The sequence below is a fragment of the Palaemon carinicauda genome, chromosome 39 (genome assembly GCF_036898095.1).
Source record: "Palaemon carinicauda isolate YSFRI2023 chromosome 39, ASM3689809v2, whole genome shotgun sequence".
In the NCBI taxonomy this organism is placed as follows: domain Eukaryota; kingdom Metazoa; phylum Arthropoda; class Malacostraca; order Decapoda; family Palaemonidae; genus Palaemon; species Palaemon carinicauda.
The window spans coordinates 9,531,913-9,544,412 of record NC_090763.1 but is presented as its reverse complement, the minus strand read 5'-3'; positions in this window follow the sequence as shown (position 1 = coordinate 9,544,412).

Sequence of the window (12,500 nt, the reverse complement as noted above, 5' to 3'; positions counted from 1 at the left end):
ATAATATTATGTAAATGCACATGAAGCCCAAAGGATATTACCTCATATCTCTGGTTAACGCTTTCCTACCAATATCTTTTACCTTTATACGTTATTTTTCTGTTTCTTCTCAAAGGCACTGAGGTCATTATCCTATTGAGGTCCCTAGAATTAAAGGATTTTGTTTCTACTACTACTACTACTACTACTACTACTACTACTACTACTATCCTGTTCGTAATACTAGGCATGAACTTATTCCTAATAGTCAGGCCTTCTCCATCATAAGGCTTAATACTACTCAGTATTCTAGAAGTTTTTTGTCTGATTCTTCTCAAAGCCACTGATGTTCCTATCCTATTGAGGTCCCTAGAACTAAGGATTTTGCTTCTGCTACTACTACTACTACTACTACTACTACTACTACTACTACTACTACTATCCTGTTCGTAATACTAAGCATGAACTTATTCCTAATAGTTAGGCCTTCTCCATCATAAGGCTTAATACTACTCAGTATTCTAGAGAATTTTTGCCTGATTCTTCTCAAAGCCACTGATGTCCCTATCCTATTGAGGGCCCTAGAACTACTACTACTACTACTACTACTACTACTACTACAACAACAACAACAACAACCACTACTACTACTACTACCACCACTATCCTGTTCGTAGTACTAGGTATGCAGTTAATTCTAATAGTCAGGCCTTGTCCATCATGAGGCTCAATACTACAGATTATTCTAGAAGTTGTATTCCAGCTATGACCGAGTTGTGGAATGATCTTCCTAATCGGATAGTTGAATCAGTAGGACTTCAAAAGTTCAGTCCTTTTTTTTTTAGTTCATATATGACATATCTGTTTTGATGTAATTGCTGTTTTTTAAATATCTTATTGTTAATTTTTTTCTCATATCGTTTATTTATATCCTTAGTTCCTTTCCTCACTGGGCTATTTCCTCTGGGCTTATAAGCATCCTGGTTTTACAACTAGTGTTGTGGCTTAGCAAGTAATAATAATAATAATAATAATAATAATAATAATAATAATGTTCTTCAGTGAATCAACCTCCCTTTCAATGGTGGATGAACCAATGCTCCCAAGGTTAAGAAAAAAAAAAAAAAACAAAAAAAAATGATTTTCCTATAACTGGTGGTGTATGCAGTTACATTATCATTTCGTTTAGTTTAGTGTTCATTAACTTGTTAGGTTTAAAGGTCACTCATGAATGGCAGAGGCAAGCTACTGACAATGCCCTAGCAGAACAATGCCGTAGAGACTGACCATATATACATATGGTCAGCGCCCAAGCCCCCTCTCCACCCAAGCTAGGACTAAAGAGGGCCAGTCAGTGGCTGCTGATGACTCAGCAGATAGACCTATAGGCTCCCCCACAACCCCCATCCTTAGCTCACAAGGAGGGTGAGGTTGCGGCGACCAAAGAAAGTAACTAGTTTGAGCTGGACTCTAACCCCAGTCTGGCGTTCACCAGCCAGGGACGTTACCACATCGGCAGGAGAGAGAGAGAGAGAGAGAGAGAGAGAGAGAGAGAGAGAGAGAGAGAGAGAATAGGAAAAAAAGAAAAAGAAAATATGAAAAGAGAAAGAGAAAATTAGAAAATAGGAAGAGAGAGACACAGACATAGACATAGACATAGACATGAAGAGAGAGAATAGGAAAAGAAAGTAAGAAAGAAAAATAAAAAATAGGAAAAGAGATAGATTAAACTAAAAAAGAGAGAGAGAGAGAGAGAGAGAGAGAGAGAGAGAGAGAGAGAGAGAGAGAGAGAGAGAGAGAGAATATCTAGGTTTTAAACACTGGTTATGAAACTTCACCACATGAAATGTCGCATATTCAGTAACTGAGTCTCCCTTATCTAGCGCAGCAATAAACTTATGGCAAAAAATTTAAAACTCACTAGAAACTGAAATGTAGTTTCCGAAGTGTGTTTTGAACGGCTGTTTCCCTTCAACACCCACTTATCTATCCAACATAGTTACCAGATAACAATGAACAGAGTTTTCGGAGTTGCTTCTGAGAGACTCTTCGATACTCTATGTCAGCGAACATGTAAACATATTGTATGGACAGTTGGATGTGGTATCACTCTTGTTGCCATATCAGGCTTCATATTTTATCTTATTTGAAGCCCACTTCGAAGCATTTTGAGATAACTATAATGGAGAATATTTGCTTTCTCTGGACGGTCTTTTAAGTCTGCGCTCTCTCTCTCTCTCATACGGTTACTACATGAAACACGCTCGATAATGAAATTAAGTTTTACTATATTCAGTTTATCCTTAAGATTAACAACTAGATACTCGTGTAATGATCTTGCATCCAGCTTGTTTCATTTGTAATACTATAGGAGTAAAATATTATTGAGGACTTTGTATTAAGTATTCTGAGCAAGCACAGTAATATGTAATAGTTTTTCTACTTCATAAATGACCAACTAAAAAATTTAACTAAGAATCCCACCACTGGACACCATTGCACACTAAATCCCATTACCTTACAAGCCCTGTGCACAAGATCAAGCATGCTCGAAAAGTCGACTGGTGAACAGCGCTACTATAGAATAGGTAGAAGGAAGCATTGATGACGTCAGAACGTTGATGACGTCAGAGCGTTGATGACGTCAGAAACTGGATAATTACAGGCAGGGATCTGGCAACAAACATATATAACATTCACACACTCGACCAAGGCTCCACATCCATGGCATAATTATATGTCCTGAATCATTACCGTATTACATTTCGGGTGTGTCCGAAAAGTAGGAAGTGAACTTAGTCCCAGAGCGACCTGGTAATCCCTATTAAATACTCATATGGGAGACCTGGTAATACATATTAAATACTCATTAAATCTTCCTACGGAGGGACCTGGTAATACATTAAATCCTTAAATCCACATATGGAGGACCTGGTAATCCATATTAAATCCTCTAAATCCTCATAAGGAGGGACCTGGTAATTCATAAATCCTCCTTAAATCCTCATATGGAGGGACCTGGGAATCCAAATTATTTCTAAATCCTCATATGGAAGGACCTGTAATCCATATTAAATATTTTTTAAATACTCATATGGAGGGATCTGGCAATCCATATTAAATCCTCCCTAACCTCCTATGGAGCGACCTGATAATCCCTATTAAATCCTCTCTATATCCTCATATGGCGGGACCTGATATTCCATATTCAAATCTTTATATACGACTGTGCCTAGTATTCCATATTAAATCCTCATATAGCGGGACCTGGTAACCCATATTAAATCCCCATATGGAGACTCCTGGTAATCCATATTAAATCCTCATATGGTGGAAGTAGTCAATTTTAAATAAAAGTTAAAGGTAATCAGAAGTATGTTCTACCAATGAAGCTAGATGAGAAAACCATTAACTAATATACCGATTTTGACCAAACTTTATAGTAATGCTGGGTATGACCCACGGACGAATTCTTAATGTTTAGGATTGAGCGAATGGTTAAAGTACGCTGCATTGAAAAATATTCGCAACGTTAATTACCAAGCAATGTTAGTTTATTCTAGTTTAAAAAAAATCTTTACCCAATACAACTGGAACCAATTTCAAACTAGGCTTAGTTGTAAGTAGGGTATGACAATAAGTTTGAAGGAAATTAATCCAAGCTTGATATACCCAGTGGGGTGTTGAGAAAAAGAATCTATTCGCTTTGTATTTACAGCTATTGGATAATGTTAAATTTCCTTTTACTATCTTATTTATATAAAAAAATAAGTATAAGACTAAAGACTACCTCAGCGATGCTTAATGCACTCGTTAGCAAGCCTTACTCAGTCGCATAACGAATTTTCTCGTAATTAAAGCCAATTATATTTAAAATAAAATAGTTTGTCAGTCAGGACAGGGAAATATTGCTTAAGCCACTTAAATAAATCTATTATCAAGAAAACGGAAGGTTAAGAGTAGAAATTTTAACTAGATATATTTTATTTGATACAGAATTACAAACAAATCTCAAATCACGCCAGTATGTTGTACAAAGACCTACAATAGGTCAAAGGGAAATTAGGCATGATTTGCATAAAGTTATAGATAAAGTTAAGGTTCACTGGGTGTAGTTCTAGTAATTAGTTAAGGTACAGTTAAAACAAGACTTATTGAACGTAAGCTTTAAGTAAAATACATTAACTATAGACCCAAAGGCTTAAATTGTATGAAAGATATAACAAATATATTATGTAATTATGCAAGACCTAGTAATAAGTTAAGACATTTTAGTTTCTATCCAATATTTAAGGTACACCCAAAACAGATGAATACGAAATATTAATTATTTATTAGATAGTTACATTCAGTATCCATTCAGAATGGAGATACACCCACAGGATACGAAACCGGCAATTAAAGTCTACACAGGATTCCTGCATGAAGGCATGCTTCACTGTTAAGAGCTTACATCTTAATGAGACACGGGCGAAGGAGATTACTCCTGTAGTCTAAGTGAAAACCCATCTTTAAATTATGCATATAATGAAGTAAATCAACGTTGTACTCAACGCAGATAGAAGTCCCGAAAGAGACTTAAAAGGACTTATGAAGATAATCAAATCAGATTCATGACGTCAGAGGTTTCGTAGATAGCAGAACGTACACATGCAGGACACCAACTCTGACCAAACACGTAAGAATACCACAATGTAACCACGAGGATATGACTGTCACAAGATGTTCTTCGAGATCAGGTTAACTCTTAACTAAATTTACTCCAAAAACCAGCTTCAAGGTAAATATTAAAGGAAAATCATGAATAACAAAGACACTGGACTATAGTTAGAAAACAAGGATCGCAAAGTTTTTGAGCAAAAAAAAAAAAAAAAAAAAAAAGTGCCATCTGTTGGCCAGAGTGAGAGTCATACTTAATGGGAAATTATTTACCCTTTTAAGAAATGAAGTTAAGATATTCAATAGTTAAGAGTTTTCAATACACTTGGAGAGCTTCAAATTTATGAGATGATACAATTAATTGGTTTATGATAAACGAAGAAACGATGAATTTTACAAAAGGGAGGTTTTAAAAAACATGGAGATCTATTGGCTTAATATAAAAAACCAAGCTACAACCCTAATTGGAAAAGCAAGATGCTATAAGCCCAAGGGCTCCAACAGGGAAAAATAGCCCAGTGAGGAAAGGAAATAAGGAAACACAATCTACGAGAGGTAATAAATAATCAAAATAAAATATTTTAGGAACAGCAACAACATTAGATTACGTCTTTTATATATAAACTATAAAAACTTCAAAATAAACAAGAGAAAGAGAAATAAGATAGAACAGCATGCCTAAGTGTACCCTCAAGCAAGAGAACTCTAAACAATGAAAGAATAAATTTTACAAAAGGCAGATTTTAAACCACATGGAGATCTATTGGCTTAAGGTCAAATCTAGTTTTGCATTGAATTTAAGTAAATATTTATTAATAAAAGAATCTGCTTTCACGTTATTTCAATTAATTATTACGTAAAGTAGCAGACTTCTGGTCTATCATAAATCTTTTTATATTCTATAAATGACATATCTTTTTGGATGTTGTTACTGTTTTTGAAATATTTTATTGTGAATTTTTTTCTCATATCCTTTATTTCCTTATTTTCTTTTCTTACCGGACTTTTTTTCCTTACCGGAGCACTTGGGCTTATAGCATCTTGCTTTTCCAACTAGGCTTGTAGCCTAGCTAATAATAATAATAATAATAATAATAATAATAATAGTAATAATAATAATAATATTTTGTTAAAGTTTTTATAGTTTATATAGGAGATATTTATTTTAATGTTGTTGCTCTTCTTAAAAGATCTTATTCTTCTTCGTTTCCTTTCCTCACTGAGCTATTTTCCCTGTTGGAGCCCCTGGGTTTATAGCATCCTGCTTTTCCAACTAGGGTTGTAGCTTAGCAAATGATAATAATAATAATAATAATAATAATACTAATAATAATAATAATAATAATAATAATAATAAGAGCCACTGTCAAAAGTTTTATAGATGAAAACCTGACACTTGAAATTCAAAGCATTATTGCTTTCTGTCTATAAACGTAAATCACACATGCCTTGCCTTCCTTTACATACTCATAACTTTGTACACAGTAATTTTGTGCTGTTATTTACATTCTACGACTTCAAGTACAGAATCCATTAATATATGAAAACCGTTTATGAAAGGGATGTGCGCCTACTGTTGAAACAAGAACAATTATTATTTCCATTACATTGTAAAATTTTCATGGAAACAGCAACGCTGGCTATTTGATTTTGAATGCTGTGATTGAAATTCAAACACGAGCGCTGGTTATTTGATTTCGAATGCAATGCTTTCCTCTAAATTGTCAATTAAAGGCCCGAATCCGGCATGATCGATGGAACACAGGATTATCCATTATATTGCATGAGATAATTTCTTCTCAATTAGAGTCCTATAGTTACATCCCGGGAGATTATAGTCGATTCGTTTTAGCGAGGCAGATTTACACCGACTCGGATGGGTGCCCTTTTAGCTCGGAAAAGTTTCCTGCTCACTGATTGGTTGGACGAGATAATTCTAACCAATCAGATAGCAGGAAACTTTTCCGAGCTAAAAGGGCACCGCTGCGAGTCAGTGCAAATGCGCCTCATAAAAAAAAATTAGTATAGTTCACCAAACGTTCAGCTGGGCTCCACAAGGCACCAGAAGAGTTGGAAGACCCAGGCCTACATGGCTGAGGACTATGAAGCGCGAAGTAAGAGATGATGAATGGGAGAAGTAATGAGTTAAAAGCTTAAGATAGAGATGATTGGCGAAATCTAACAGAGGCCCTTTGCGTCAATAGGCGTAGGAGGAAATGATAATGATGATGAGTTACCTCCTGGGAGACTGCAGTATCAGATCTGCTATACTCAATTTTTTTCAATGAGACGCATTTGCACCGACTCGGAAAATTTTCCTGATCGCTGATTGGTTAGAATTATCTTGTTCAACCAATCAGCGATCAGGAAACTTTTCCGAGCTAAAAGGGCACCCCTGCGAGTCGGTGCAATTCTGCCTCACTAAAAAGATTTGACTATAGAGCCTTTCCTTAGCACCTGCAAAACTTGGTTCAATATTTGATCCTGATGATTATGTATACAAACACATTCACACACATATGTATATATATATATATATATATATATATATATATATATATATATATATATATGTGTGAATATGTATCACTAACATTCTTGCCCAGCCAGAAGCATTTATCATAAATGAATTTCCAGTGGATATACATTACCGAAGGTAGAATTCGGTATTAAATACCATTTTGGTAAAGATGTATATATGTAGATGTTCATCTTATAAATATAGCTAAAGGCATTGATGATAAGAATAATAGTAATGGTAATAGTAATGTAAGCAAGAATGATAATAATTATTATAATATTAATAAATTAATCTCTGAAGTTGAGTGAAATGATTAATTCCACAGTAATTTACTTCCTTCGAAATGTAATATCAGTAATATATTAACAATAATAATAAAAGTAATAATAATAACGGTGATTCTGACGGTATTAATTATAATGAATATCCTCGCATGATTCCAGGAGAACGAAATACGTTATTCCAGACCGGACAAAGATACTGGATCAGTCCAGTTTCCAGGATAATTACAGGAAAGATAAGGGGTGAGCCGTGGTCTTACTAAGTGGATGAACAAGTTCAACTACCAGAGAACTGTTATAACGACGTGATTTGACTATTACATAACACCAAGCGTAATGATTGGCGTTGTTTTAGGATGAAGTACAGTTAGAATTAAAAGTCCGAAGACACTCAGGGGAAATCTTCCGTCAGATGTCTCTAGTGTCCCCGTGACAAAATATATAAAGGCTTTCTCTTCTTACTACTTCGAGGAAATGGGCGGAGCTTTCTTCAACCTCAGCAGATGAATACAAAGCTTACAAATCTAGTTGCCATATTTCTTACTATAGTATCATTTGACAACTCGACTATCTACAATAAAACATACAACACACAAATATGTGGGCGTCATATATATATATATATATATATATATATATATATATATATATATATATATATATATATATATATATATATTTCCCAATAAGCAAGTAGAAATTAATGAAGTTACATAGGTATACAACTTCTGTTAACCAATACCCTATCAGATCATTTCGACAGGAGTCTCATTCAAGTCAATATTTCTTTAGTTTCATGTATAGTTCGATGCTCTATAATATTTATAAGGAATACACTTAATAAATTAAATTATATCAGTCCCCAAGTCATTGAGAGAAAATTATATCAGTCCCCAAGTCATTGAGAGAGAGAGAGAGAGAGAGAGAGAGAGAGAGAGAGAGAGAGAGAGAGAGAGAGAGAGAGAGAGAGAATCGATTTTTTTTTCAGTTTACTTTTAAATATATAATACTTCACCATTTAAACTCATTTCGTATTGCATGATTATGCAATTTTTCTAATGAAAACGGTATCATGCTTCCAACAGACTACATCAGTATTTCTTTAAATGCTATAGTTATTGCTAAGGACTTTAGTCATACTGTCGATATCCATGAATCACAGTATTTTGTAAAACATTACGATCCTCTACTGTAAAATACTTCGCAAGTCAGTTATATTAATCGGGCTGTGTCATCTCAATATTTAGATCCTAGACCAATTATTCTTCTATTTTCATACATTTTCTTTTGCATACGCTTTGCCGTATTATTGTCGATGTTCTTGCTCAAGAACAGTTAGCATTATCATTTGTATATAAATCTTATACATAGGCAGTAAAATCTTTGCTACTTTGCTAATTCAATCCTTATCACAAGAGCTTTAAAGTCGCTTGACAATTTAATGATGCCCTAACGTGGTTATTTGGTAGAATTATTACTTATACCTAAATTTTCCCAGCGAAACGTTCTTTAAGTTACTTACATCATGTCCTTTAGATTTCTTACCACAGGTTTTTGCCAATTAATATGATCATTGCGAAAATGCTCTTTAATTTAATGCCAACCAACATTATTTATAATGTTATCATGAAGATATTCATAAACTGGAATAATTTCAAGTTATAGATAGAAATTACAGAAATAAAGCTGAAGAAGACTTTTAATTCGCGGAACCACGATTTACAATTCATCGTGGTTTTTTTTTTCGGTGCAGATTTTAAAGATGGAGTATATTATATGCAGGTAAATGAAATACAGTGCTTTAAATGACTTATTTCTGAATCCAGCTGAAGAATACCTTGTATTTGGTTCACACAAATGTCGAACAGTTCCAGGTTAGAATTATCAAATGAAGGCGTTTCATGCGGCCCCGCTCGGGCTAGATTTCTTTTCTGAGGTGATAGCAAGAAGCCAGTTGCTAATATTGACGGCCGAAGCCAGGCTCTTGAGCGGGAAGGTCATCTCTTGGTTGAAAATGAGAATTTTTAACGAATAAATTAATAAATAATTATTGAAAGGATCACACTTGTAAAAGGATGAAGAGCTAACCCAATCAGTCAAGGGAGTGAGGAAGAAGCTTAGAAAATAAAAACTAAAGTAAGAAAAACATAAGACTCAAAAAAAAAAAAAAAAAAAAATCACTCGGCTGCGTGATTCAGTGATAAAAAGGGACAGTCAAAAATTTTGTTTTAACATACTTTCACTTTAATATTTTGTCCAACCCCCGTTTACATCAATGACATTATTGAGCATCCTTGGCATAGACTCTACAAGATTGAAACATATGTTCGGTCGACGGCGAATGCCTTCCCAAACCTCGACTGCATGGGCTTCTACTGCTTCCTTTGTTGGCTCTTGTCTGATGTCCCACTCCTGAACCATGATACCTCATAAGTTTTCTATGGGGTTAATGTCGCATCCTTTAGTCGGCCAGTCCAAAAACTCAACCTCGGGATGCAGACGACACCATTCTCTCACCCTCATACTAGTATGTATAGGGCTTCTGTCCTGGACAACCTGGAAGAAATCAGATTAAAAGTTTTTGATAAACAATCAATCTGAAAAAAATAATGTTAATGAATAATTAAGAAATTAAGTTGCTATAAGGGGTGAGATTATAGTGTCCAAAGCCTGTCCTTTGTGCTTGTCCTCTCTGCCGTTATGGCTTGAAAGAGCAAAACAAACAAAATAAATTAATCAAAAACATCAGCATAGGAGAGCCTCTCAAGAAATGTATACATGAAATGTGAATTTCCAATTTCAAATTTTTCTATTCTTTCCCTATCCTTACCCTTAAAGTGTTTTCTCCCTTTTCTTCCCCCTTTCCCTTCTTAAATAATACCTTGATAGTTTGGGGAGCTGGTATGGCCATTGCTCGAACACTCCGAACGAGGGCTTCAAGTATAGATATATATTTCTCGCTCGTTAAGCGCCCATCAATCTGAAGTAACTCACCCGGTCCAAACGCCCACATCCAGCCCCACAAGGCTGTGGTAACTCGACCACTTCTGGTCTCTACAATATTGTCTTTGTCATAGCGAGAGTTACGGACCCTCCAGCAATACCTGTTCCCCTGTTTCATACGTAATTAGAAATAATAAGACATTTAAACAATTTTGTCTGTTATGTTTGGAAGGGTTACAGGAAATATGAAAAAAAAAGTTGTTTATGACGAAGTTGAAGTTTCTAAAATCCTTTCAATATATTGCATAGTCTATGGAGTTAACAAAATTCATATTGGACTTATTCCTACCTTTAATAAAAAAATAGAATATATAAAATTACGTTGCATGTTGACACGTCATAAAAGCATTTAAATTGAAATTTTAAGAGAAAAGTTATATTGCTTACTATCATACAATGTATAAATAGTCAGCTTTGCAAAAACATGATCTAAGTACACAGTTTATAACTTAAAAAATCTTGGTAGTCTTCATGGAACGCAAACTATATATAGAGTTCTTGAATGGTTGATTAAAGGATGCATATCTTGAACTTTGAGTGAAGTAAGGAACATTTTATAATCTCCCTGAAGGGTTAACTAGTACGAGGAACTAAAATTCAGATACGGGAGGGTTCCCAAGTAGGGTTTACATCTGAAAACCATACCTGTTTCACTGATGAAAAACATTTCTCATCAGTGAAAATTAAACTCTGCCAAAATGTGGCATCCTCCACTGAATACTGTAGGGCAAATCCCATTCTATATTCCTTCCTTGCTGGCACGTAACACTGAATGTTACGTGAATGGAGACGGCGTCTTGTTGTATGGGTACTGCAACAAAGTTGAAGGATCTCTCGTTATTTGAACGGCCGAAGTAAATGGACTTGCTTGCGACGCTGCTATAATGGCTTCGTCTTCTTGAGGAGTGGTCGCTTTTGGTCTTCCAATACGGACTCGTTTAATTCATTTATGGATGGTAGAGCGATGAAATCCAGTACGTTGACAAATTACATTGATGGGCAAATTACATTCCCATAAGGCAATAATCCTTGCACGATTAGTTAAGACTTCAGGAGAGTTTGCCCTTGGCGCAGCAATGATAACTGAAACTAGATTAACGACATATACAAAATGCAAGAGTAAAATGGAATAAATCTATGATTGCTGGAGGTATGTATGGAAATAAAGCATTTCATAACTTTAAAAAGGCAATCTAAATAACATGTCAAAAATTATGGTAATATTTCATAAAATAAATAATTCTTTGAACAGAATTGAAAATTCAAGCTCTAGCCTACTTACCACTGAGCTGAAACGGTGTTGTATGGAATCTTGGTTCCTTACTGTCTCAATCCTCACAGGTAAACTCTGCTTCATTGTTGCTGATGGTCAGGCGGATAACTTGGTGGAATAGGTAGTCCAGAACGAGCTTAACGATTTAAGTAGCAATCCATGACAAAAGAACCGACATATTTAAAACTATCGTGGCATTTTGGAGGAAAATCCAAACAGGTGATATTTTCATAAAACAATGGTAAAATTTCAAGAAACGGTGTGATGAGCATTACCCCCCCCCCAAAAAAAAAAAAAAAGAATTCAAGGGATGGAAAAATCTTGTTGAAATTTCCACCTATGACATTTAGGAATACTAAGTCTTGCAAATCATTCGTTATGCCCATGCAAATTACGATTATACATTTGGGGCCTATTCATTTGATACAGGCAGAAAAATCCTTTAATATAGAAGCGCAAGAAGTCAGCATGGTCGCCAAGCTAAGTAATTTCATTAACATAGAACTCCTAGTATTTACACAATGATAGTTTACAGTCAAGGTGTTAGCTTAAGGATTCCTTTTGTGCTCTTGCTATCTGCGCGTGTATTTTTTCGCCAGCAGAATAGAGGATACATTATTGGCAAAGGGGCATATCTTAATTTCATGACAATATTTTGGAAAATTACGTAGTTCTGAGACTATGCAGTCTTTTTTAATGATTTGTCAATAAAAAAAAATCTCTAAGGTTTTGCCAGAATGTAATAGTGGTTTCATTTACTTACACTAAACGTATTTTCGACTCA